Source organism: Stenella coeruleoalba (assembly GCF_951394435.1).
Source record: "Stenella coeruleoalba genome assembly, contig: scaffold_58, whole genome shotgun sequence".
Lineage (NCBI taxonomy): Eukaryota > Metazoa > Chordata > Mammalia > Artiodactyla > Delphinidae > Stenella > Stenella coeruleoalba.
Window position 1 is genome coordinate 629,164 of NW_027645882.1, and position 26,872 is coordinate 656,035.

General features: G+C 43.9%; 2 long non-coding RNA genes across 9 annotated transcripts in view; both read right to left on the reverse strand.

Moving 5' to 3' along the window:
• LOC307181492 overlaps positions 1–26,872 on the reverse strand; it is a 2,017,432-nt gene that overhangs the window by 615,865 nt on the left and 1,374,695 nt on the right. The gene's annotated exons all lie outside the window — the stretch shown is intronic.
• LOC307181495 lies at positions 365–17,775 on the reverse strand. Its single transcript, XR_013826913.1, has 3 exons — positions 17,752–17,775; positions 6,698–6,779; positions 365–461 (listed from the first exon to the last, which is right to left on the reverse strand). It is a non-coding gene; the product is annotated as an uncharacterized lncRNA (long non-coding RNA).

Below are 26,872 nucleotides of genomic sequence, written 5' to 3' on the forward strand. Positions count from 1 at the left end.
CAAGCTTGCAAAGGAAATCTGCACTACAATGAAGTCTCACTTCCCCTCAGTCAAAAGGGCCATCTGAAAAAAGTGTAAAATCCAGAAAGGCAGGACAGGCCATGGAGAACTGTGAGCCTTGTTATGCTGATGGGCGGGATGTAAATTGCCAACAGACACCTGGGAGAAGTGTATGGTGTTTCCTGAAACATCTAAAAAACAAAGCAACAGAGCCTAGGGCACTTCCACTTATGGTCCTATAGCTTAGGGAAATTAAAATCAAAGAGACACAGCCACCCCAAAGTTTGGAACGGCTCTGTTTACAAGAACCTCGTTTACAGTACAAGTTCAACATCGCAGAAAGTGAAAAATGGATAAAGAACTTGTGGTACTTACGTACAATGCAGTATCACTCAGCAATGAAATCTATGTCATCAGGCCCGTAACAGCATAATGAGTGGATTCAGGTACGATGATTCTAACTGAAATAAGTCACACAGAAAAAGGAACATCATAAGATATCACTAATACACGGAATGTAAACTTGGCTACACCGCAACTGCATTCCAAAACAGAACGGGGTCTCAAATTTAGAAAACCAACTTATGCTTGCTTAAGGGGAAAGGTGAGTTGGGGTGCTGCATAAAACCAGAGATTGAAATGAGCACAGATAAAGTTCCTTAAGCCAAATATGGAATAGACAAGAGCTACTCCTTGCTCAACGAAATGGACTCAAAACCCCATATTAAACGCCTAAGAATGTACCTGACTAGTAAGTATCTTAAAACCTATGGATTGCTATGTCTCCAAAAGAGAATCAAGCGTGTGTACAGGGGAATAAACGCAGCAGTGATAGGATTGGAGAGGTTCGGTGAGCAAATGAAGACCCTTTGAAGTCATATTGCATGGTACCCATTACACGGGTCTCAACTCTCCAGGTTTAAGGTATTCTTCCTTCAGCTAAAACATGCATGTGGAACCCAGAGTATGATCAACCATGTGAACGGGAGACGTGTTCAAATATGTCTCAGTTTTCCTCCCCTGGTACTCGGGTGCAACATTCCAGACGCTTTACTAACACTCTCCCGACTTGGAGAGTCAGTCCCTTTAACCTCCTGTTTGGCCCAGTTTGCAATTTCTGCGGAAGATGAACAGGAATAGCGAGAACCAATGAGAGGCTAGCTGGAGGTGTCTGGACGGGCAAATTTAACTCTCATTTCCCACAGGAAGAGGAATTAACCAAAGGCTCAGCGTGCCGGGCCGGAACCAGATTAGGGCCTGAAGCCATCCTGCGGTGTTGCGGCCAGGTCACAAGAAAGCGAGTTGAAGAAAGGAGTTCAGGGGCACTGTAATTCACAAACCTGCAGAGTTATAAATGACAGCTATCGTCCAAAAATAGACTGAAGTAAGGCTGCCAAGAGGACTTGAAAGCGGGGCAGAATTGCAGGAAACCGATTTCAGGAGGTAGACTGGAATTGCATTGAAAGCATAGGAAAAGAGGCAGAACGTCCACAATGATGCACTTGGCCAAAAAGGGCGTATGCGTTTTTTCCTGAATATATTCAGGAAAAAACGCATACGCCCTTTTTGGCCAACCAAGCAAGCTTGCAAAGGAAATCTGCACTACAATGAAGTCTCACTTCCCCTCGGTCAAAAGGGCCATCTGAAAAAAGTGTAAAATCCAGAAAGGCAGGACAGGCCATGGAGAACTGGGAGCCTTGTTATGCTGATGGGCGGGATGTAAATTGCCAAGAGACACCTGGGAGAAGTGTATGGTATTTCCTGAAACATCTAAAAAACAAAGCAACAGAGCCTAGGGCACTTCCACTTATGGTCCTATAGCTTAGGGAAATTAAAATCAAAAAGACACAGCCACCCCAAAGTTTGGAACGGCTCTGTTTACAAGAACCTCGTTTACAGTACAAGTTCAACATCGCAGAAAGTGAAAAATGGATAAAGAACTTGTGGTACTTACGTACAATGCAGTATCACTCAGCAATGAAATCTATGTCATCAGGCCCGTAGCAGCATAATGAGTAGATTCAGGTATGATGATTCTAACTGAAATAAGTCACACAGAAAAAGAAACATCATAAGATATCAGTAATACACGGAATGTAAACTTGGCTACACAGGAACTGAATTACAGAACAGAACAGGGTCTTAAATTTAGAAAACCAACTTATGCTTGCTTAAGGGGAAAGGTGAGTTGGGGTGCTGCATAAAACCAGAGATTGAAATGAGCACAGATAAAGTTCCTTAAGCCAAATATGGAATAGACAAGAGCTACTCCTTGCTCAACGAAATGGACTCAACACCGCATATTAAACGCCTAAGAATGTACCTGACTAGTAAGTATCTTAAAACCTATAGATTGATATGTCTCTGAAAGAGAATCAAGCATGTGTACAGGGGCATAAACGCAGCAGTGATAGGACTGGAGAGGTTCGGTGAGCAAATGAAGACCCTTTGAAGTCATATTGCATGGTACCCATTCCACGTGTTTCAACTACCCAGGTTTTAGGTATTCTTCCTTCAGCTAAAACATGCATGTGGAACCCAGAGTATGATCAACCATGTGATCGGGAGACGTGTTCAAATATGTCTCAGTTTTCCTCCCCTGGTACTCGGGTGCAACATTCCAGACGCTTTACTAACACTCTCCCCACTTGGAGAGTCAGCGCCTTTAACCTCCTGTTTGGCACAGTTTGCAATTTCTGCGGAAGATGAACAGGAATAGCGAGAACCAATGAGAGGCTAGCTGGAGGTGTCTGGACGGGCAAATTTAACTCTCATTTCCCACCAGGAAGAGGAATTAACCAAAGGCTCAGCGTGCCGTGCCAGAACCAGATTAGGGCCTGAAGCCATCCTGCGGTGTTGCGGCCAGGTCACAAGAAAGCGAGTTGAAGAAAGGAGCTCAGGGGCACTGTAATTCACAAACCTGCAGAGTTATAAATGACAGCTATCGTCCAAAAATAGACTGAAGTAAGGCTGCCAAGAGGACTTGAAAGCGGGGCAGAATTGCAGGAAACCGATTTTAGGAGGTAGACTGGAATTGCATTGAAAGCATAGGAAAAGAGGCAGAACGTCCACAATGATGCACTTGGCCAAAAAGGGCGTATGCGTTTTTTCCTGAATATATTCAGGAAAAAACGCATACGCCCTTTTTGGCCAACCAAGCAAGCTTGCAAAGGAAATCTGCACTACAATGAAGTCTCACTTCCCCTCGGTCAAAAGGGCCATCTGAAAAAAGTGTAAAATCCAGAAAGGCAGGACAGGCCATGGAGAACTGGGAGCCTTGTTATGCTGATGGGCGGGATGTAAATTGCCAAGAGACACCTGGGAGAAGTGTATGGTATTTCCTGAAACATCTAAAAAACAAAGCAACAGAGCCTAGGGCACTTCCACTTATGGTCCTATAGCTTAGGGAAATTAAAATCAAAAAGACACAGCCACCCCAAAGTTTGGAACGGCTCTGTTTACAAGAACCTCGTTTACAGTACAAGTTCAACATCGCAGAAAGTGAAAAATGGATAAAGAACTTGTGGTACTTACGTACAATGCAGTATCACTCAGCAATGAAATCTATGTCATCAGGCCCGTAGCAGCATAATGAGTAGATTCAGGTATGATGATTCTAACTGAAATAAGTCACACAGAAAAAGAAACATCATAAGATATCAGTAATACACGGAATGTAAACTTGGCTACACAGGAACTGAATTACAGAACAGAACAGGGTCTTAAATTTAGAAAACCAACTTATGCTTGCTTAAGGGGAAAGGTGAGTTGGGGTGCTGCATAAAACCAGAGATTGAAATGAGCACAGATAAAGTTCCTTAAGCCAAATATGGAATAGACAAGAGCTACTCCTTGCTCAACGAAATGGACTCAACACCGCATATTAAACGCCTAAGAATGTACCTGACTAGTAAGTATCTTAAAACCTATAGATTGATATGTCTCTGAAAGAGAATCAAGCATGTGTACAGGGGCATAAACGCAGCAGTGATAGGACTGGAGAGGTTCGGTGAGCAAATGAAGACCCTTTGAAGTCATATTGCATGGTACCCATTCCACGTGTTTCAACTACCCAGGTTTTAGGTATTCTTCCTTCAGCTAAAACATGCATGTGGAACCCAGAGTATGATCAACCATGTGATCGGGAGACGTGTTCAAATATGTCTCAGTTTTCCTCCCCTGGTACTCGGGTGCAACATTCCAGACGCTTTACTAACACTCTCCCCACTTGGAGAGTCAGCGCCTTTAACCTCCTGTTTGGCACAGTTTGCAATTTCTGCGGAAGATGAACAGGAATAGCGAGAACCAATGAGAGGCTAGCTGGAGGTGTCTGGACGGGCAAATTTAACTCTCATTTCCCACCAGGAAGAGGAATTAACCAAAGGCTCAGCGTGCCGTGCCAGAACCAGATTAGGGCCTGAAGCCATCCTGCGGTGTTGCGGCCAGGTCACAAGAAAGCGAGTTGAAGAAAGGAGCTCAGGGGCACTGTAATTCACAAACCTGCAGAGTTATAAATGACAGCTATCGTCCAAAAATAGACTGAAGTAAGGCTGCCAAGAGGACTTGAAAGCGGGGCAGAATTGCAGGAAACCGATTTTAGGAGGTAGACTGGAATTGCATTGAAAGCATAGGAAAAGAGGCAGAACGTCCACAATGATGCACTTGGCCAAAAAGGGCGTATGCGTTTTTTCCTGAATATATTCAGGAAAAAACGCATACGCCCTTTTTGGCCAACCAAGCAAGCTTGCAAAGGAAATCTGCACTACAATGAAGTCTCACTTCCCGCCTGTCAAAAGGGCCATCTGAAAAAAGTGTAAAATCCAGAAAGGCAGGACAGGCCATGGAGAACTGGGACCCTTGTTATGCTGATGGGCGGGATGTAAATTGCCAACAGACACATGGGAGAACTGTATGGTGTTTCCTGAAACTTCTAAAAAACAAAGCAACAGAGCCTAGGGCACTGCCACTTATGGTCCTATAGCTTAGGGAAATTAAAATCAAAAACACACAGCCACCCCAACGTTTGGGACGCCTCTGTTTACAAGAACCTCGTTTACAGTACAAGTTCAACATCGCAGAAAGTGAAAAATGGATAAAGAAGTTGTGGTATTTACTTACAAAGCAATATCACTCAGCAATGAAATCTATGTCATCAGGCCCTTAGCATCACAATGAGTGGATTCAGGTATGATGATTCTAACTGAAATAAGTCACACAGAAAAAGAAACATCATAAGATATCAGTAATACACGGAATGTAAACTTGGCTACACAGGAACTGAATTACAGAACAGAACAGGGTCTCAAATTTAGAAAACCAACTTATGCTTGCTTAAGGGTAAAGGTGAGTTGGGCTGCTGCATAAAACCAGAGATTGAAATGAGCACAGATAAAGTTCCTTAAGTCAAATATAGAATAGACAAGAGCTACTCCTTGCTCAACGAAATGGACACAACACCGCATATTAAACGCCTAAGAATGTACCTGATTAGTAAGTATCGTAAAACCTATGGATTGCTATGTCTCCAAAAGAGAATCAAGCATGTGTACAGGGGCATAAACGCAGCAGTGATAGGATTGGAGAGGTTCGGTGAGCAAATGAAGACCCTTTGAAGTCATATTGCATGGTACCCATTCCACGGGTCTCAACTCTCCAGGTTTAAGGTATTCTTCCTTCAGCTAAAACATGCATGTGGAACCCAAGTATGATCAACCATGTGAACGGGAGACGTGTTCAAATATGTCTCAGTTTTCCTCCCCTGGTACTCGGGTGCAACATTCCAGACGCTTTACTAACACTCTCCCCACTTGGAGAGTCAGCGCCTTTAACCTCCTGTTTGGCCCAGTTTGCAATTTCTGCGGAAGATGAACAGGAATAGCGAGAACCAATGAGAGGCTAGCTGGAGGTGTCTGGACGGGCAAATTTAACTCTCATTTCCCACCAGGAAGAGGAAATAACCAAAGGCTCAGCGTGCCGTACCGGAACCAGATTAGGGCCTGAAGCCATCCTGCGGTGTTGCGGCCAGCTCAAAAGAAAGCGAGTTGAAGAAAGGAGCTCAGGGGCACTGTAATTCACAAACCTGCAGAGTTATAAATGACAGCTATCGTCCAAAAATAGACTGAAGTAAGGCTGCCAAGAGGACTTGAAAGCGGGGCAGAATTGCAGGAAACCGATTTCAGGAGGTAGACTGGAATTGCATTGAAAGCATAGGAAAAGAGGCAGAACGTCCACAATGATGCACTTGGCCAAAAAGGGCGTATGCGTTTTTTCCTGAATATATTCAGGAAAAAACGCATACGCCCTTTTTGGCCAACCAAGCAAGCTTGCAAAGGAAATCTGCACTACAATGAAGTCTCACTTCCCCCCGGTCAAAAGGGCCATCTGAAAAAAGTGTAAAATCCAGAAAGGCAGGACAGGCCATGGAGAACTGGGAGCCTTGTTATGCTGATGGGCGGGATGTAAATTGCCAACAACCACTCGGGAGAAGTGTATGGTGTTTCCTGAAACATCTAAAAAACAAAGCAACAGAGCCTAGAGCACTGCCACTTATGGTCCTATAGCTTAGGGAAATTAAAATCAAAAAGACACAGCCACCCCAAAGTTTGGAACGGCTCTGTTTACAAGAACCTCGTTTACAGTACAAGTTCAACATCGCAGAAAGTGAAAAATGGATAAAGAAGCTGTGGTATTTACTTACAAAGCTATATCACTCAGCAATGAAATCTGTGTCATCAGGCCCTTAGCAGCACAATGAGTGGATTCAGGTATGATGATTCTAACTGAAGTAAGTCACACAGAAAAAGAAACATCATAAGATATCAGTAATACACGGAATGTAAACTTGGCTACACAGGAACTGAATTACAGAACAGAACAGGGTCTCAAATTTAGAAAACCAACTTATGCTTGCTTAAGGGGAAAGGTGAGTTGGGGTGCTGCATAAAACCAGAGATTGAAATGAGCACAGATAAAGTTCCTTAAGCCAAATATGGAATAGACAAGAGCTACTCCTTGCTCAACGAAATGGACTCAAAACCCCATATTAAACGCCTAAGAATGTACCTGACTAGTAAGTATCTTAAAACCTATGGATTGCTATGTCTCCAAAAGAGAATCAAGCGTGTGTACAGGGGCATAAACGCAGCAGTGATAGGATTGGAGAGGTTCGCGAGCAAATGAAGACCCTTTGAAGTCATATTGCATGGTACCCATTCCAAGGGTTTCAACTACCCAGGTGTAAGGTATTGTTCCTTCAGCTAAAACATGCATGTGGAACCTAGAGTATGATCAACCATTTGATCGGGAGACGTGTTCAAATATGTCTCAGTTTTCGTACCCTGGTACTCGGGTGCAACATTCCAGACGCTTTACTAACACTCTCCCCACTTGGAGAGTCAGTCCCTTTAACCTCCTGTTTGGCCCAGTTTGCAATTTCTGCGGAAGATGAACAGGAATAGCGAGAACCAATGAGAGACTATCTGGAGGTGTCTGGACGGGCAAATTTAACTCTCATTTCCCACCAGGAAGAGGAATTAACCAAAGGCTCAGCGTGCCGTGCCAGAACCAGATTAGGGCCTGAAGCCATCCTGCGGTGTTGCGGCCAGGTCACAAGAAAGCGAGTTGAAGAAAGGAGCTCAGGGGCACTGTAATTCACAAACCTGCAGAGTTATAAATGACAGCTATCGTCCAAAAATAGACTGAAGTAAGGCTGCCAAGAGGACTTGAAAGCGGGGCAGAATTGCAGGAAACCGATTTCAGGAGGTAGACTGGAATTGCATTGAAAGCATAGGAAAAGAGGCAGAACGTCCACAATGATGCACTTGGCCAAAAAGGGCGTATGCGTTTTTTCCTGAATATATTCAGGAAAAAACGCATACGCCCTTTTTGGCCAACCAAGCAAGCTTGCAAAGGAAATCTGCACTACAATGAAGTCTCACTTCCCCCCGGTCAAAAGGGCCATCTGAAAAAAGTGTAAAATCCAGAAAGGCAGGACAGGCCATGGAGAACTGGGAGCCTTGTTATGCTGATGGGCGGGATGTAAATTGCCAACAGACACTCGGGATAAGTGTATGGTGTTTCCTGAAACATCTAAAAAACCAAGCAACAGAGCCTAGGGCACTTCCACTTATGCTCCTATAGCTTAGGGAAATTAAAATCAAAAAGACACAGCCACCCCAAAGTTTGGAACGCCTCTGTTTACAAGAACCTCGTTTACAGTACAAGTTCAACATCGCAGAAAGTGAAAAATGGATAAAGAAGTTGTGGTATTTACTTACAAAGCAATATCACTCAGCAATGAAATCTGTGTCATCAGGCCCGTAGCAGCATAATGAGTGGATTCAGGTACGATGATTCTAACTGAAATAAGTCACACAGAAAAAGAAACATCATAAGATATCAGTAATACACGGAATGTAAACTTGGCTACACAGGAACTGCATTCCAAAACAGAACAGGGTCTCAAATTTAGAAAACCAACTTATGCTTGCTTAAGGGGAAAGGTGAGTTGGGGTGCTGCATAAAACCAGAGATTGAAATGAGCACAGATAAAGTTCCTTAAGCCAAATATGGAATAGACAAGAGCTACTCCTTGCTCAACGAAATGGACACAAAACCCCATATTAAACGCCTAAGAATGCACCTGACTAGTAAGTATCTTAAAACCTATGGATTGCTATGTCTCCGAAAGAGAATCAAGCACGTGTACAGGGGCATAAACGCAGCAGTGATAGGATTGGAGAGGTTCGGTGAGCAAATGAAGACCCTTTGAAGTCATATTGCATGGTACCCATTCCACGGGTTTCAACTACCCAGGTTTAAGGTATTCTTCCTTCAGCTAAAACATGCATGTGGAACCTAGAGTATGATCAACCATGTGATCGGGAGACGTGTTCAAATATGTCTCAGTTTTCGTACCCTGGTACTCGGGTGCAACATTCCAGACGCTTTACTAACACTCTCCCGACTTGGAGAGTCAGTCCTTTTAACCTCCTGTTTGGCCCAGTTTGCAATTTCTGCGGAAGATGAACAGGAATAGCGAGAACCAATGGAGACTAGCTGGAGGTGTCTGGACGGGCAAATTTAACTCTCATTTCCTACCAGGAAGAGGAATTAACCAAAGGCTCAGCGTGCCATGCCAGAACCAGATTAGGGTCTGAGCCATCCTGCCGTGTTGCGGCCAGCTCAAAAGAAAGCGAGTTGAAGAAAGGAGCTCAGGGGCACTGTAATTCACAAACCTGCAGAGTTATAAATGACAGCTATCGTCCAAAAATAGACTGAAGTAAGGCTGCCAAGAGGACTTGAAAGCGGGGCAGAATTGCAGGAAACCGATTTCAGGAGGTAGACTGGAATTGCATTGAAAGCATAGGAAAAGAGGCAGAACGTCCACAATGATGCACTTGGCCAAAAAGGGCGTATGCGTTTTTTCCTGAATATATTCAGGAAAAAACGCATACGCCCTTTTTGGCCAACCAAGCAAGCTTGCAAAGGAAATCTGCACTACAATGAAGTCTCACTTCCCCCCGGTCAAAAGGGCCCTCTGAAAAAAGTGTAAAATCCAGAAAGGCAGGACAGGCCATGGAGAACTGGGAACCTTGTTATGCTGATGGGCGGGATGTAAATTGCCAACAACCACTCGGGAGAAGTGTATGGTGTTTCCTGAAACATCTAAAAAACAAAGCAACAGAGCTTAGGGCACTGCCACTTATGGTCCTATAGCTTAGGGAAATTAAAATCAAAAAGACACAGCCACCCCAAAGTTTGGGACGCCTCCGTTTACAAGAACCTCGTTTACCGTACAAGTTCAATATAACAGAAAGTGAAAAATGGATAAAGAACTTGTGGTACTTACGTACAATGCAGTATCACTCAGCAATGAAATCTATGTCATCAGGCCCGTAGCAGCATAATGAGTGGATTCAGGTACGATGATTCTAACTGAAATAAGTCACACAGAAAAAGAAACATCATAAGATATCACTAATACACGGAATGTAAACTTGGCTACACAGGAACTGCATTCCAAAACAGAACAGGGTCTCAAATTTAGAAAACCAACTTATGCTTGCTTAAGGGGAAAGGTGAGTTGGGGTGCTGCATAAAACCAGAGATTGAAATGAGCACAGATAAAGTTCCTTAAGCCAAATATGGAATAAACAAGAGCTACTCCTTGCTCAACGAAATGGACTCAACACCCCATATCAAACGCCTAAGAATGTACCTGACTAGTAAGTATCTTAAAACCTATGGATTGCTATGTCTCCAAAAGAGAATCAAGCGTGTGTACAGGGGCATAAACGCAGCAGTGATAGGATTGGAGAGGTTCGGTGAGCAAATGAAGAACCTTTGAAGTCATATTGCATGGTACCCATTCCACGGGTTTCAACTACCCAGGTTTTAGGTATTCTTCCTTCAGCTAAAACATGCATGTGGAACCCAGAGTATGATCAACCATGTGATCGGGAGACGTGTTCAAATATGTCTCAGTTTTCCTCCCCTGGTACTCGGGTGCAACATTCCAGACGCTTTACTAACACTCTCCCCACTTGGAGAGTCAGCGCCTTTAACCTCCTGTTTGGCACAGTTTGCAATTTCTGCGGAAGATGAACAGGAATAGCGAGAACCAATGAGAGGCTAGCTGGAGGTGTCTGGAAGGGCAAATTTAACTCTCATTTCCCAACAGGAAGAGGAAATAACCAAAGGCTCAGCGTGCCCTACCGGAACCAGATTAGGGCCTGAAGCCATCCTGCGGTGTTGCGGCCAGCTCAAAAGAAACCGAGTTGAAGAAAGGAGCTCAGGGGCACTGTAATTCACAAACCTGCAGAGTTATAAATGACAGCTATCGTCCAAAAATAGACTGAAGTAAGGCTGCCAAGAGGACTTGAAAGCGGGGCAGAATTGCAGGAAACCGATTTCAGGAGGTAGACTGGAATTGCACTGAAAGCATAGGAAAAGAGGCAGAACGTCCACAATGATGCACTTGGCCAAAAAGGGCGTATGCGTTTTTTCCTGAATATATTCAGGAAAAAACGCATACGCCCTTTTTGGCCAACCAAGCAAGCTTGCAAAGGAAATCTGCACTACAATGAAGTCTCACTTCCCCCCGGTCAAAAGGGCCATCTGAAAAAAGTGTAAAATCCAGAAAGGCAGGACAGGCCATGGAGAACTGGGATCCTTGTTATGCTGATGGGCGGGATGTAAATTGCCAACAGACACTCGGGAGAAGTGTATGGTGTTTCCTGAAACATCTAAAAAACAAAGCAACAGAGCCTAGGGCACTGCCACTTATGGTCCTATAGCTTAGGGAAATTAAAATCAAAAAGACACAGCCACCCCAAAGTTTGGAACGGCTCTGTTTACAAGAACCTCATTTACAGTACAAGTTCAACATCGCAGAAAGTGAAAAATGGATAAAGAAGTTGTGGTATTTACTTACAAAGCAATATCACTCAGCAATGAATCTATGTCATCAGGCCCTAAGCATCACAATGAGTGGATTCAGGTATGATGTTTCTAACTGAAATAAGTCACACAGAAAAAGAAACATCATAAGATATCAGTAATACACGGAATGTAAACTTGGCTACACAGGAACTGAATTACAGAACAGAACAGGGTCTCAAATTTAGAAAACCAACTTATGCTTGCTTAAGGGTAAAGGTGAGTTGGGGTGCTGCATAAAACCAGAGATTGAAATGAGCACAGATAAAGTTCCTTAAGTCAAATATGGAATAGACAAGAGCTACTCCTTGCTCAACGAAATGGACTCAACACCGCATATTAAACGCCTAAGAATGTACCTGACTAGTAAGTATCTTAAAACCTATGGATTGCTATGTCTCCGAAAGAGAATCAAGCATGTGTACAGGGGCATAAACGCAGCAGTGATAGGATTGGAGAGGTTCGGTGAGCAAATGAAGACCCTTTGAAGTCATATTGCATGGTACCCATTCCACGTGTTTCAACTACCCAGGTTTTAGGTATTCTTCCTTCAGCTAAAACATGCATGTGGAACCCAGAGTATGATCAACCATGTGATCGGGAGACGTGTTCAAATATGTCTCAGGTTTCCTCCCCTGGTACTCGGGTGCAACATTCCAGACGCTTTACTAACACTCTCCCCACTTGGAGAGTCAGCGCCTTTAACCTCCTGTTTGGCACAGTTTGCAATTTCTGCGGAAGATGAACAGGAATAGCGAGAACCAATGAGAGACTAGCTGGAGGTGTCTGGACGGGCAAATTTAACTCTCATTTCCCAACAGGAAGAGGAAATAACCAAAGGCTCAGCGTGCCGTACCGGAACCAGATTAGGGCCTGAAGGCCTCCTGCGGTGTTGCGGCCAGCTCAAAAGAAACCGAGTTGAAGAAAGGAGCTCAGGGGCACTGTAATTCACAAACCTGCAGAGTTTTAAATGACAGCTATCGTCCAAAAATAGACTGAAGTAAGGCTGCCAAGAGGACTTGAAAGCGGGGCAGAATTGCAGGAAACCGATTTCAGGAGGTAGACTGGAATTGCATTGAAAGCATAGGAAAAGAGGCAGAACGTCCACAATGATGCACTTGGCCAAAAAGGGCGTATGCGTTTTTTCCTGAATATATTCAGGAAAAAACGCATACGCCCTTTTTGGCCAATCAAGCAAGCTTGCAAAGGAAATCTGCACTACAATGAAGTCTCACTTCCCCTCAGTCAAAAGGGCCATCTGAAAAAAGTGTAAAATCCAGAAAGGCAGGACAGGCCATGGAGAACTGTGAGCCTTGTTATGCTGATGGGCGGGATGTAAATTGCCAACAGACACCTGGGAGAAGTGTATGGTGTTTCCTGAAACATCTAAAAAACAAAGCAACAGAGCCTAGGGCACTTCCACTTATGGTCCTATAGCTTAGGGAAATTAAAATCAAAGAGACACAGCCACCCCAAAGTTTGGAACGGCTCTGTTTACAAGAACCTCGTTTACAGTACAAGTTCAACATCGCAGAAAGTGAAAAATGGATAAAGAACTTGTGGTACTTACGTACAATGCAGTATCACTCAGCAATGAAATCTATGTCATCAGGCCCGTAGCAGCATAATGAGTGGATTCAGGTACGATGATTCTAACTGAAATAAGTCACACAGAAAAAGGAACATCATAAGATATCACTAATACACGGAATGTAAACTTGGCTACACCGCAACTGCATTCCAAAACAGAACGGGGTCTCAAATTTAGAAAACCAACTTATGCTTGCTTAAGGGGAAAGGTGAGTTGGGGTGCTGCATAAAACCAGAGATTGAAATGAGCACAGATAAAGTTCCTTAAGCCAAATATGGAATAGACAAGAGCTACTCCTTGCTCAACGAAATGGACTCAAAACCCCATATTAAACGCCTAAGAATGTACCTGACTAGTAAGTATCTTAAAACCTATGGATTGCTATGTCTCCAAAAGAGAATCAAGCGTGTGTACAGGGGAATAAACGCAGCAGTGATAGGATTGGAGAGGTTCGGTGAGCAAATGAAGACCCTTTGAAGTCATATTGCATGGTACCCATTCCACGGGTCTCAACTCTCCAGGTTTAAGGTATTCTTCCTTCAGCTAAAACATGCATGTGGAACCCAGAGTATGATCAACCATGTGAACGGGAGACGTGTTCAAATATGTCTCAGTTTTCCTCCCCTGGTACTCGGGTGCAACATTCCAGACGCTTTACTAACACTCTCCCGACTTGGAGAGTCAGTCCCTTTAACCTCCTGTTTGGCCCAGTTTGCAATTTCTGCGGAAGATGAACAGGAATAGCGAGAACCAATGAGAGGCTAGCTGGAGGTGTCTGGACGGGCAAATTTAACTCTCATTTCCCACAGGAAGAGGAATTAACCAAAGGCTCAGCGTGCCGGGCCGGAACCAGATTAGGGCCTGAAGCCATCCTGCGGTGTTGCGGCCAGGTCACAAGAAAGCGAGTTGAAGAAAGGAGCTCAGGGGCACTGTAATTCACAAACCTGCAGAGTTATAAATGACAGCTATCGTCCAAAAATAGACTGAAGTAAGGCTGCCAAGAGGACTTGAAAGCGGGGCAGAATTGCAGGAAACCGATTTCAGGAGGTAGACTGGAATTGCATTGAAAGCATAGGAAAAGAGGCAGAACGTCCACAATGATGCACTTGGCCAAAAAGGGCGTATGCGTTTTTTCCTGAATATATTCAGGAAAAAACGCATACGCCCTTTTTGGCCAACCAAGCAAGCTTGCAAAGGAAATCTGCACTACAATGAAGTCTCACTTCCCCTCGGTCAAAAGGGCCATCTGAAAAAAGTGTAAAATCCAGAAAGGCAGGACAGGCCATGGAGAACTGGGAGCCTTGTTATGCTGATGGGCGGGATGTAAATTGCCAACAGACACCTGGGAGAAGTGTATGGTATTTCCTGAAACATCTAAAAAACAAAGCAACAGAGCCTAGGGCACTTCCACTTATGGTCCTATAGCTTAGGGAAATTAAAATCAAAAAGACACAGCCACCCCAAAGTTTGGAACGGCTCTGTTTACAAGAACCTCGTTTACAGTACAAGTTCAACATCGCAGAAAGTGAAAAATGGATAAAGAACTTGTGGTACTTACGTACAATGCAGTATCACTCAGCAATGAAATCTATGTCATCAGGCCCGTAGCAGCATAATGAGTAGATTCAGGTATGATGATTCTAACTGAAATAAGTCACACAGAAAAAGAAACATCATAAGATATCAGTAATACACGGAATGTAAACTTGGCTACACAGGAACTGAATTACAGAACAGAACAGGGTCTTAAATTTAGAAAACCAACTTATGCTTGCTTAAGGGGAAAGGTGAGTTGGGGTGCTGCATAAAACCAGAGATTGAAATGAGCACAGATAAAGTTCCTTAAGCCAAATATGGAATAGACAAGAGCTACTCCTTGCTCAACGAAATGGACTCAACACCGCATATTAAACGCCTAAGAATGTACCTGACTAGTAAGTATCTTAAAACCTATAGATTGCTATGTCTCCGAAAGAGAATCAAGCATGTGTACAGGGCCATAAACGCAGCAGTGATAGGACTGGAGAGGTTCGGTGAGCAAATGAAGACCCTTTGAAGTCATATTGCATGGTACCCATTCCACGTGTTTCAACTACCCAGGTTTTAGGTATTCTTCCTTCAGCTAAAACATGCATGTGGAACCCAGAGTATGATCAACCATGTGATCGGGAGACGTGTTCAAATATGTCTCAGTTTTCCTCCCCTGGTACTCGGGTGCAACATTCCAGACGCTTTACTAACACTCTCCCCACTTGGAGAGTCAGCGCCTTTAACCTCCTGTTTGGCACAGTTTGCAATTTCTGCGGAAGATGAACAGGAATAGCGAGAACCAATGAGAGGCTAGCTGGAGGTGTCTGGACGGGCAAATTTAACTCTCATTTCCCACCAGGAAGAGGAATTAACCAAAGGCTCAGCGTGCCGTGCCAGAACCAGATTAGGGCCTGAAGCCATCCTGCGGTGTTGCGGCCAGGTCACAAGAAAGCGAGTTGAAGAAAGGAGCTCAGGGGCACTGTAATTCACAAACCTGCAGAGTTATAAATGACAGCTATCGTCCAAAAATAGACTGAAGTAAGGCTGCCAAGAGGACTTGAAAGCGGGGCAGAATTGCAGGAAACCGATTTTAGGAGGTAGACTGGAATTGCATTGAAAGCATAGGAAAAGAGGCAGAACGTCCACAATGATGCACTTGGCCAAAAAGGGCGTATGCGTTTTTTCCTGAATATATTCAGGAAAAAACGCATACGCCCTTTTTGGCCAACCAAGCAAGCTTGCAAAGGAAATCTGCACTACAATGAAGTCTCACTTCCCGCCTGTCAAAAGGGCCATCTGAAAAAAGTGTAAAATCCAGAAAGGCAGGACAGGCCATGGAGAACTGGGACCCTTGTTATGCTGATGGGCGGGATGTAAATTGCCAACAGACACATGGGAGAACTGTATGGTGTTTCCTGAAACTTCTAAAAAACAAAGCAACAGAGCCTAGGGCACTGCCACTTATGGTCCTATAGCTTAGGGAAATTAAAATCAAAAACACACAGCCACCCCAACGTTTGGGACGCCTCTGTTTACAAGAACCTCGTTTACAGTACAAGTTCAACATCGCAGAAAGTGAAAAATGGATAAAGAAGTTGTGGTATTTACTTACAAAGCAATATCACTCAGCAATGAAATCTATGTCATCAGGCCCTTAGCATCACAATGAGTGGATTCAGGTATGATGATTCTAACTGAAATAAGTCACACAGAAAAAGAAACATCATAAGATATCAGTAATACACGGAATGTAAACTTGGCTACACAGGAACTGAATTACAGAACAGAACAGGGTCTCAAATTTAGAAAACCAACTTATGCTTGCTTAAGGGTAAAGGTGAGTTGGGGTGCTGCATAAAACCAGAGATTGAAATGAGCACAGATAAAGTTCCTTAAGTCAAATATAGAATAGACAAGAGCTACTCCTTGCTCAACGAAATGGACTCAACACCGCATATTAAACGCCTAAGAATGTACCTGATTAGTAAGTATCGTAAAACCTATGGATTGCTATGTCTCCAAAAGAGAATCAAGCATGTGTACAGGGGCATAAACGCAGCAGTGATAGGATTGGAGAGGTTCGGTGAGCAAATGAAGACCCTTTGAAGTCATATTGCATGGTACCCATTCCACGGGTCTCAACTCTCCAGGTTTAAGGTATTCTTCCTTCAGCTAAAACATGCATGTGGAACCCAAGTATGATCAACCATGTGAACGGGAGACGTGTTCAAATATGTCTCAGTTTTCCTCCCCTGGTACTCGGGTGCAACATTCCAGACGCTTTACTAACACTCTCCCCACTTGGAGAGTCAGCGCCTTTAACCTCCTGTTTGGCCCAGTTTGCAATTTCTGCGGAAGATGAACAGGAATAGCGAGAACCAATGAGAGGCTAGCTGGAGGTGTCTGGACGGGCAAATTTAACTCTCATTTCCCACCAGGAAGAGGAAATAACCAAAGGCTCAGCGTGCCGTACCGGAACCAGATTAGGGCCTGAAGCCATCCTGCGGTGTTGCGGCCAGCTCAAAAGAAAGCGAGTTGAAGAAAGGAGCTCAGGGGCACTGTAATTCACAAACCTGCAGAGTTATAAATGACAGCTATCGTCCAAAAATAGACTGAAGTAAGGCTGCCAAGAGGACTTGAAAGCGGGGCAGAATTGCAGGAAACCGATTTCAGGAGGTAGACTGGAATTGCATTGAAAGCATAGGAAAAGAGGCAGAACGTCCACAATGATGCACTTGGCCAAAAAGGGCGTATGCGTTTTTTCCTGAATATATTCAGGAAAAAACGCATACGCCCTTTTTGGCCAACCAAGCAAGCTTGCAAAGGAAATCTGCACTACAATGAAGTCTCACTTCCCCCCGGTCAAAAGGGCCATCTGAAAAAAGTGTAAAATCCAGAAAGGCAGGACAGGCCATGGAGAACTGGGAGCCTTGTTATGCTGATGGGCGGGATGTAAATTGCCAACAACCACTCGGGAGAAGTGTATGGTGTTTCCTGAAACATCTAAAAAACAAAGCAACAGAGCCTAGAGCACTGCCACTTATGGTCCTATAGCTTAGGGAAATTAAAATCAAAAAGACACAGCCACCCCAAAGTTTGGAACGGCTCTGTTTACAAGAACCTCGTTTACAGTACAAGTTCAACATCGCAGAAAGTGAAAAATGGATAAAGAAGCTGTGGTATTTACTTACAAAGCTATATCACTCAGCAATGAAATCTGTGTCATCAGGCCCTTAGCAGCACAATGAGTGGATTCAGGTATGATGATTCTAACTGAAGTAAGTCACACAGAAAAAGAAACATCATAAGATATCAGTAATACACGGAATGTAAACTTGGCTACACAGGAACTGAATTACAGAACAGAACAGGGTCTCAAATTTAGAAAACCAACTTATGCTTGCTTAAGGGGAAAGGTGAGTTGGGGTGCTGCATAAAACCAGATATTGAAATGAGCACAGATAAAGTTCCTTAAGCCAAATATGGAATAGACAAGAGCTACTCCTTGCTCAACGAAATGGACTCAACACCGCATATTAAACGCCTAAGAATGTACCTGACTTGTAAGTATCTTAAAACCTATGGATTGCTATGTCTCCGAAAGAGAATCAAGCATGTGTACAGGTGCATAAACGCAGCAGTGATAGGATTGGAGAGGTTCAGTGAGCAAATGAAGACCCTTTGAAGTCATATTGCATGGTACCCATTCCACGGGTTTCAACTACCCAGGTTTAAGGTATTCTTCCTTCAGCTAAAACATGCATGTGGAACCTAGAGTATGATCAACCATGTGATCGGGAGACGTGTTCAAATATGTCTCAGTTTTCGTACGCTGGTACTTGGGTCCAACATTCCAGACGCTTTACTAACACTCTCCCCACTTGGAGAGTCAGTCCCTTTAACCTCCTGTTTGGCCCAGTTTGCAATTTCTGCGGAATATGAACAGGAATAGCGAGAACCAATGAGAGACTAGCTGGAGGTGTCTGGACGGGCAAATTTAACTCTCATTTCCCACCAGGAAGAGGAATTAACCAAAGGCTCAGCGTGCCGTGCCGGAACCAGATTAGGGCCTGAAGCCATCCTGCGGTGTTGCGGCCAGGTCACAAGAAAGCGAGTTGAAGAAAGGAGCTCAGGGGCACTGTAATTCATAAACCTGCAGAGTTATAAATGACAGCTATCGTCCAAAAATAGACTGAAGTAAGGCTGCCAAGAGGACTTGAAAGCGGGGCAGAATTGCAGGAAACCGATTTCAGGAGGTAGACTGGAATTGCATTGAAAGCATAGGAAAAGAGGCAGAACGTCCACAATGATGCACTTGGCCAAAAAGGGCGTATGCGTTTTTTCCTGAATATATTCAGGAAAAAACGCATACGCCCTTTTTGGCCAACCAAGCAAGCTTGCAAAGGAAATCTGCACTACAATGAAGTCTCACTTCCCCCCGGTCAAAAGGGCCATCTGAAAAAAGTGTAAAATCCAGAAAGGCAACAGGCCATTGAGAACTTGGAGCCTTGTTATGCTGATGGGCGGGATGTAAATTGCCAACAGACACTTGGGAGAAGTGTATGGTGTTTCCTGAAACATCTAAAAAACAAAGCAACAGAGCCTAGGGCACTTCCACTTATGGTCCTATAGCTTAGGGAAATTAAAATCAAAAAGACACAGCCACCCCAAAGTTTGGAACGGCTCTGTTTACAGGAACCTCGTTTACAGTACAAGTTCAACATCGCAGAAAGTGAAAAATGGATAAAGAACTTGTGGTACTTACGTACAATGCAGTATCACTCAGCAATGAAATCTATGTCATCAGGCCCGTAGCAGCATAATGAGTAGATTCAGGTACGATGATTCTAACTGAAATAAGTCACACAGAAAAAGAAACATCATAAGATATCACTAATACACGGAATGTAAACTTGGCTACACAGGAACTGAATTCCAAAACAGAACAGGTTCTCAAATTTAGAAAACCAACTTATGCTTGCTTAAGGGTAAAGGTGAGGTGGGTTGCTGCATAAAACCAGAGATTGAAATGAGCACAGATAAAGTTCCTTAAGCCAAATATGGAATAGACAAGAGCTACTCCTTGCTCAACGAAATGGACTCAACACCGCATATTAAACGCCTAAGAATGTACCTGACTAGTAAGTATCTTAAAACCTATGGATTGCTATGTCTCCGAAAGAGAATCAAGCATGTGTACAGGGGCATAAACGCAGCAGTGATAGGATTGGAGAGGTTCGGTGAGCAAATGAAGACCCTTTGAAGTCATATTGCATGGTACCCATTCCACGGGTTTCAACTACCCAGGTTTTAGGTATTCTTCCTTCAGCTAAAACATGCATGTGGAACCCAGAGTATGATCAACCATGTGATCGGGAGATGTGTTCAAATATGTCTCAGTTTTCCTCCCCTGGTACTCGGGTGCAACATTCCAGACGCTTTACTAACACTCTCCCCACTTGGAGAGTCAGCACCTTTAACCTCCTGTTTGGCACAGTTTGCAATTTCTGCAGAAGATGAACAGGAATAGCGAGAACCAATGAGAGGCTAGCTGGAGGTGTCTGGACGGGCAAATTTAACTCTCATTTCCCACCAGGAAGAGGAAATAACCAAAGGCTCAGCGTGCCGTGCCGGAACCAGATTAGGGCCTGAAGCCATCCTGCGGTGTTGCGGCCAGGTCACAAGAAAGCAAGTTGAAGAAAGGAGCTCAGGGGCATTGTAATTCACAAACCTGCAGAGTTATAAATGAGAGCTATCGTCCAAAAATAGACTGAAGTAAGGCTGCCAAGAGGACTTGAAAGCGGGGCAGAATTGCAGGAAACCGATTTCAGTAGGTAGACTGGAATTGCATTGAAAGCATAGGAAAAGAGGCAGAACGTCCACAATGATGCACTTGGCCAAAAAGGGCGTATGCGTTTTTTCCTGAATATATTCAGGAAAAAACGCATACGCCCTTTTTGGCCAACCAAGCAAGCTTGCAAAGGAAATCTGCACTAAAATGAAGTCTCACTTCCCCCCGGTCAAAAGGGCCATCTGAAAAAAGTGTAAAATCCAGAAAGGCAGGACAGGCCATGGAGAACTGGGAGCCTTGTTATGCTGATGGGCAGGATGTAAATTGTCAACAACCACTCGGGAGAAGTGTATGGTGTTTCCTGAAACATCTAAAAAACAAAGCAACAGAGCCTAGGGCACTGCCACTTATGGTCCTATAGCTTAGGGAAATTAAAATCAAAAAGACACAGCCACCCCAAAATTTGGGACGCCTCTGTTTACAAGAACCTCGTTTACAGTACAAGTTCAACATCGCAGAAAGTGAAAAATGGATAAAGAACTTGTGGTACTTACGTACAATGCAGTATCACTCAGCAATGAAATCTATGTCATCAGGCCCGTAGCAGCATAATGAGTGGATTCAGGTACGATGATTCTAACTGAAATAAGTCACACAGAAAAAGAAACATCATAAGATATCACTAATACACGGAATGTAAACTTGGCTACACAGGAACTGCATTCCAAAACAGAACAGGGACTCAAATTTAGAAAACCAACTTATGCTTGCTTAAGGGGAAAGGTGAGTTGGGGTGCTGCATAAAACCAGAGATTTTAATGAGCACAGATAAAGTTCCTTAAGCCAAATATGGAATAGACAAGAGCTACTCCTTGCTCAACGAAATGGACTCAAAACCCCATATTAAACGCCTAAGAATGTACCTGACTAGTAAGTATCTTAAAACCTATGGATTGCTATGTCTCCAAAAGAGAATCAAGCGTGTGTACAGGGGAATAAACGCAGCAGTGATAGGATTGGAGAGGTTCGGTGAGCAAATGAAGACCCTTTGAAGTCATATTGCATGGTACCCATTCCACGGGTCTCAACTCTCCAGGTTTAAGGTATTCTTCCTTCAGCTAAAACATGCATGTGGAACCCAGAGTATGATCAACCATGTGAACGGGAGACGTGTTCAAGTATATCTCAGTTTTCCTCCCCTGGTACTCGGGTGCAACATTCCAGACGCTTTACTAACAGTCTCCCGACTTGGAGAGTCAGTCCCTTTAACCTCCTGTTTGGCCCAGTTTGCAATTTCTGCGGAAGATGAACAGGAATAGTGAGAACCAATGAGAGGCTAGCTGGAGGTGTCTGGACGGGCAAATTTAACTCTCATTTCCCACCAGGAAGAGGAATTAACCAAAGGCTCAGCATGCCGGGCCGGAACCAGATTAGGGCCTGAAGCCATCCTGCGGTGTTGCGGCCAGGTCACAAGAAAGCGAGTTGAAGAAAGGAGCTCAGGGGCACTGTAATTCACAAACCTGCAGAGTTATAAATGACAGCTATCATCCAAAAATAGACTGAAGTAAGGCTGCCAAGAGGACTTGAAAGCGGGGCAGAATTGCAGGAAACCGATTTCAGGAGGTAGACTGGAATTGCATTGAAAGCATAGGAAAAGAGGCAGAACGTCCACAATGATGCACTTGGCCAAAAAGGGCGTATGCGTTTTTTCCTGAATATATTCAGGAAACAACGCATACGCCCTTTTTGGCCAACCAAGCAAGCTTGCAAAGGAAATCTGCACTACAATGAAGTCTCACTTCCCCTCGGTCAAAAGGGCCATCTGAAAAAAGTATAAAATCCAGAAAGGCAGGACAGGCCATGGAGAACTGGGAGCCTTGTTATGCTGATGGACGGGATGTAAATTGCCAACAACCACTTGGGAGAAGTGTATGGTGTTTCCTGAAACATCTAAAAAACAAAGCAACAGAACCTAGGGCACTTCCACTTATGGTCCTATAGCTTAGGGAAATTAAAATCAAAAAGACACAGACACCCCAAAGTTTGGAACGGCTCTGTTTACAAGAACCTCGTTTACAGTACAAGTTCAACATCGCAGAAAGTGAAAAATGGATAAAGAAGTTGTGGTATTTACTTACAAAGCAATATCACTCAGCAATGAAATCTGGGTCATCAGGCCCTTAGCAGCACAATGAGTGGATTCAGGTATGATGATCCTAACTGAAATAAGTCACACAGAAAAAGAAACATCATAAGATATCAGTAATACACTGAATGTAAACTTGGCTACACAGGAACTGAATTACAGAACAGAACAGGGTCTCAAATTTAGAAAACCAACTTATGCTTGCTTAAGGGGAAAGGTGAGTTGGGGTGCTGCATAAAACCAGATATTGAAATGAGCACAGATAAAGTTCCTTAAGCCAAATATGGAATAGACAAGAGCTACTCCTTGCTCAACGAAATGGACTCAACACCGCATATTAAACGCCTAAGAATGTACCTGACTTGTAAGTATCTTAAAACCTATGGATTGCTATGTCTCCGAAAGAGAATCAAGCATGTGTACAGGTGCATAAACGCAGCAGTGATAGGATTGGAGAGGTTCAGTGAGCAAATGAAGACCCTTTGAAGTCATATTGCATGGTACCCATTCCACGGGTTTCAACTACCCAGGTTTAAGGTATTCTTCCTTCAGCTAAAACATGCATGTGGAACCTAGAGTATGATCAACCATGTGATCGGGAGACGTGTTCAAATATGTCTCAGTTTTCGTACGCTGGTACTTGGGTCCAACATTCCAGACGCTTTACTAACACTCTCCCCACTTGGAGAGTCAGTCCCTTTAACCTCCTGTTTGGCCCAGTTTGCAATTTCTGCGGAATATGAACAGGAATAGCGAGAACCAATGAGAGACTAGCTGGAGGTGTCTGGACGGGCAAATTTAACTCTCATTTCCCACCAGGAAGAGGAATTAACCAAAGGCTCAGCGTGCCGTGCCGGAACCAGATTAGGGCCTGAAGCCATCCTGCGGTGTTGCGGCCAGGTCACAAGAAAGCGAGTTGAAGAAAGGAGCTCAGGGGCACTGTAATTCATAAACCTGCAGAGTTATAAATGACAGCTATCGTCCAAAAATAGACTGAAGTAAGGCTGCCAAGAGGACTTGAAAGCGGGGCAGAATTGCAGGAAACCGATTTCAGGAGGTAGACTGGAATTGCATTGAAAGCATAGGAAAAGAGGCAGAACGTCCACAATGATGCACTTGGCCAAAAAGGGCGTATGCGTTTTTTCCTGAATATATTCAGGAAAAAACGCATACGCCCTTTTTGGCCAACCAAGCAAGCTTGCAAAGGAAATCTGCACTACAATGAAGTCTCACTTCCCCCCGGTCAAAAGGGCCATCTGAAAAAAGTGTAAAATCCAGAAAGGCAACAGGCCATTGAGAACTTGGAGCCTTGTTATGCTGATGGGCGGGATGTAAATTGCCAACAGACACTTGGGAGAAGTGTATGGTGTTTCCTGAAACATCTAAAAAACAAAGCAACAGAGCCTAGGGCACTTCCACTTATGGTCCTATAGCTTAGGGAAATTAAAATCAAAAAGACACAGCCACCCCAAAGTTTGGAACGGCTCTGTTTACAGGAACCTCGTTTACAGTACAAGTTCAACATCGCAGAAACTGAAAAATGGATAAAGAACTTGTGGTACTTACGTACAATGCAGTATCACTCAGCAATGAAATCTATGTCATCAGGCCCGTAGCAGCATAATGAGTAGATTCAGGTACGATGATTCTAACTGAAATAAGTCACACAGAAAAAGAAACATCATAAGATATCACTAATACACGGAATGTAAACTTGGCTACACAGGAACTGAATTCCAAAACAGAACAGGTTCTCAAATTTAGAAAACCAACTTATGCTTGCTTAAGGGTAAAGGTGAGGTGGGTTGCTGCATAAAACCAGAGATTGAAATGAGCACAGATAAAGTTCCTTAAGCCAAATATGGAATAGACAAGAGCTACTCCTTGCTCAACGAAATGGACTCAACACCGCATATTAAACGCCTAAGAATGTACCTGACTAGTAAGTATCTTAAAACCTATGGATTGCTATGTCTCCGAAAGAGAATCAAGCATGTGTACAGGGGCATAAACGCAGCAGTGATAGGATTGGAGAGGTTCGGTGAGCAAATGAAGACCCTTTGAAGTCATATTGCATGGTACCCATTCCACGGGTTTCAACTACCCAGGTTTTAGGTATTCTTCCTTCAGCTAAAACATGCATGTGGAACCCAGAGTATGATCAACCATGTGATCGGGAGATGTGTTCAAATATGTCTCAGTTTTCCTCCCCTGGTACTCGGGTGCAACATTCCAGACGCTTTACTAACACTCTCCCCACTTGGAGAGTCAGCACCTTTAACCTCCTGTTTGGCACAGTTTGCAATTTCTGCAGAAGATGAACAGGAATAGCGAGAACCAATGAGAGGCTAGCTGGAGGTGTCTGGACGGGCAAATTTAACTCTCATTTCCCACCAGGAAGAGGAAATAACCAAAGGCTCAGCGTGCCGTGCCGGAACCAGATTAGGGCCTGAATCCATCCTGCGGTGTTGCGGCCAGGTCACAAGAAAGCAAGTTGAAGAAAGGAGCTCAGGGGCATTGTAATTCACAAACCTGCAGAGTTATAAATGAGAGCTATCGTCCAAAAATAGACTGAAGTAAGGCTGCCAAGAGGACTTGAAAGCGGGGCAGAATTGCAGGAAACCGATTTCAGTAGGTAGACTGGAATTGCATTGAAAGCATAGGAAAAGAGGCAGAACGTCCACAATGATGCACTTGGCCAAAAAGGGCGTATGCGTTTTTTCCTGAATATATTCAGGAAAAAACGCATACGCCCTTTTTGGCCAACCAAGCAAGCTTGCAAAGGAAATCTGCACTAAAATGAAGTCTCACTTCCCCCCGGTCAAAAGGGCCATCTGAAAAAAGTGTAAAATCCAGAAAGGCAGGACAGGCCATGGAGAACTGGGAGCCTTGTTATGCTGATGGGCAGGATGTAAATTGTCAACAACCACTCGGGAGAAGTGTATGGTGTTTCCTGAAACATCTAAAAAACAAAGCAACAGAGCCTAGGGCACTGCCACTTATGGTCCTATAGCTTAGGGAAATTAAAATCAAAAAGACACAGCCACCCCAAAATTTGGGACGCCTCTGTTTACAAGAACCTCGTTTACAGTACAAGTTCAACATCGCAGAAAGTGAAAAATGGATAAAGAACTTGTGGTACTTACGTACAATGCAGTATCACTCAGCAATGAAATCTATGTCATCAGGCCCGTAGCAGCATAATGAGTGGATTCAGGTACGATGATTCTAACTGAAATAAGTCACACAGAAAAAGAAACATCATAAGATATCACTAATACACGGAATGTAAACTTGGCTACACAGGAACTGCATTCCAAAACAGAACAGGGACTCAAATTTAGAAAACCAACTTATGCTTGCTTAAGGGGAAAGGTGAGTTGGGGTGCTGCATAAAACCAGAGATTTTAATGAGCACAGATAAAGTTCCTTAAGCCAAATATGGAATAGACAAGAGCTACTCCTTGCTCAACGAAATGGACTCAAAACCCCATATTAAACGCCTAAGAATGTACCTGACTAGTAAGTATCTTAAAACCTATGGATTGCTATGTCTCCAAAAGAGAATCAAGCGTGTGTACAGGGGCATAAACGCAGCAGTGATAGGATTGGAGAGGTTCGGTGAGCAAATGAAGACCCTTTGAAGTCATGTTGCATGGTACCCATTCCACGGGTCTCAACTCTCCAGGTTTAAGGTATTCTTCCTTCAGCTAAAACATGCATGTGGAACCTAGAGTATGATCAACCATGTGAACGGGAGACGTGTTCAAGTATATCTCAGTTTTCCTCCCCTGGTACTCGGGTGCAACATTCCAGACGCTTTACTAACAGTCTCCCGACTTGGAGAGTCAGTCCCTTTAACCTCCTGTTTGGCCCAGTTTGCAATTTCTGCGGAAGATGAACAGGAATAGTGAGAACCAATGAGAGGCTAGCTGGAGGTGTCTGGACGGGCAAATTTAACTCTCATTTCCCACCAGGAAGAGGAATTAACCAAAGGCTCAGCATGCCGGGCCGGAACCAGATTAGGGCCTGAAGCCATCCTGCGGTGTTGCGGCCAGGTCACAAGAAAGCGAGTTGAAGAAAGGAGCTCAGGGGCACTGTAATTCACAAACCTGCAGAGTTATAAATGACAGCTATCGTCCAAAAATAGACTGAAGTAAGGCTGCCAAGAGGACTTTAAAGCGGGGCAGAATTGCAGGAAACTGATTTCAGGAGGTAGACTGGAATTGCATTGAAAGCATAGGAAAAGAGGCAGAACGTCCACAATGATGCACTTGGCCAAAAAGGGCGTATGCGTTTTTTCCTGAATATATTCAGGAAAAAACGCATACGCCCTTTTTGGCCAACCAAGCAAGCTTGCAAAGGAAATCTGCAC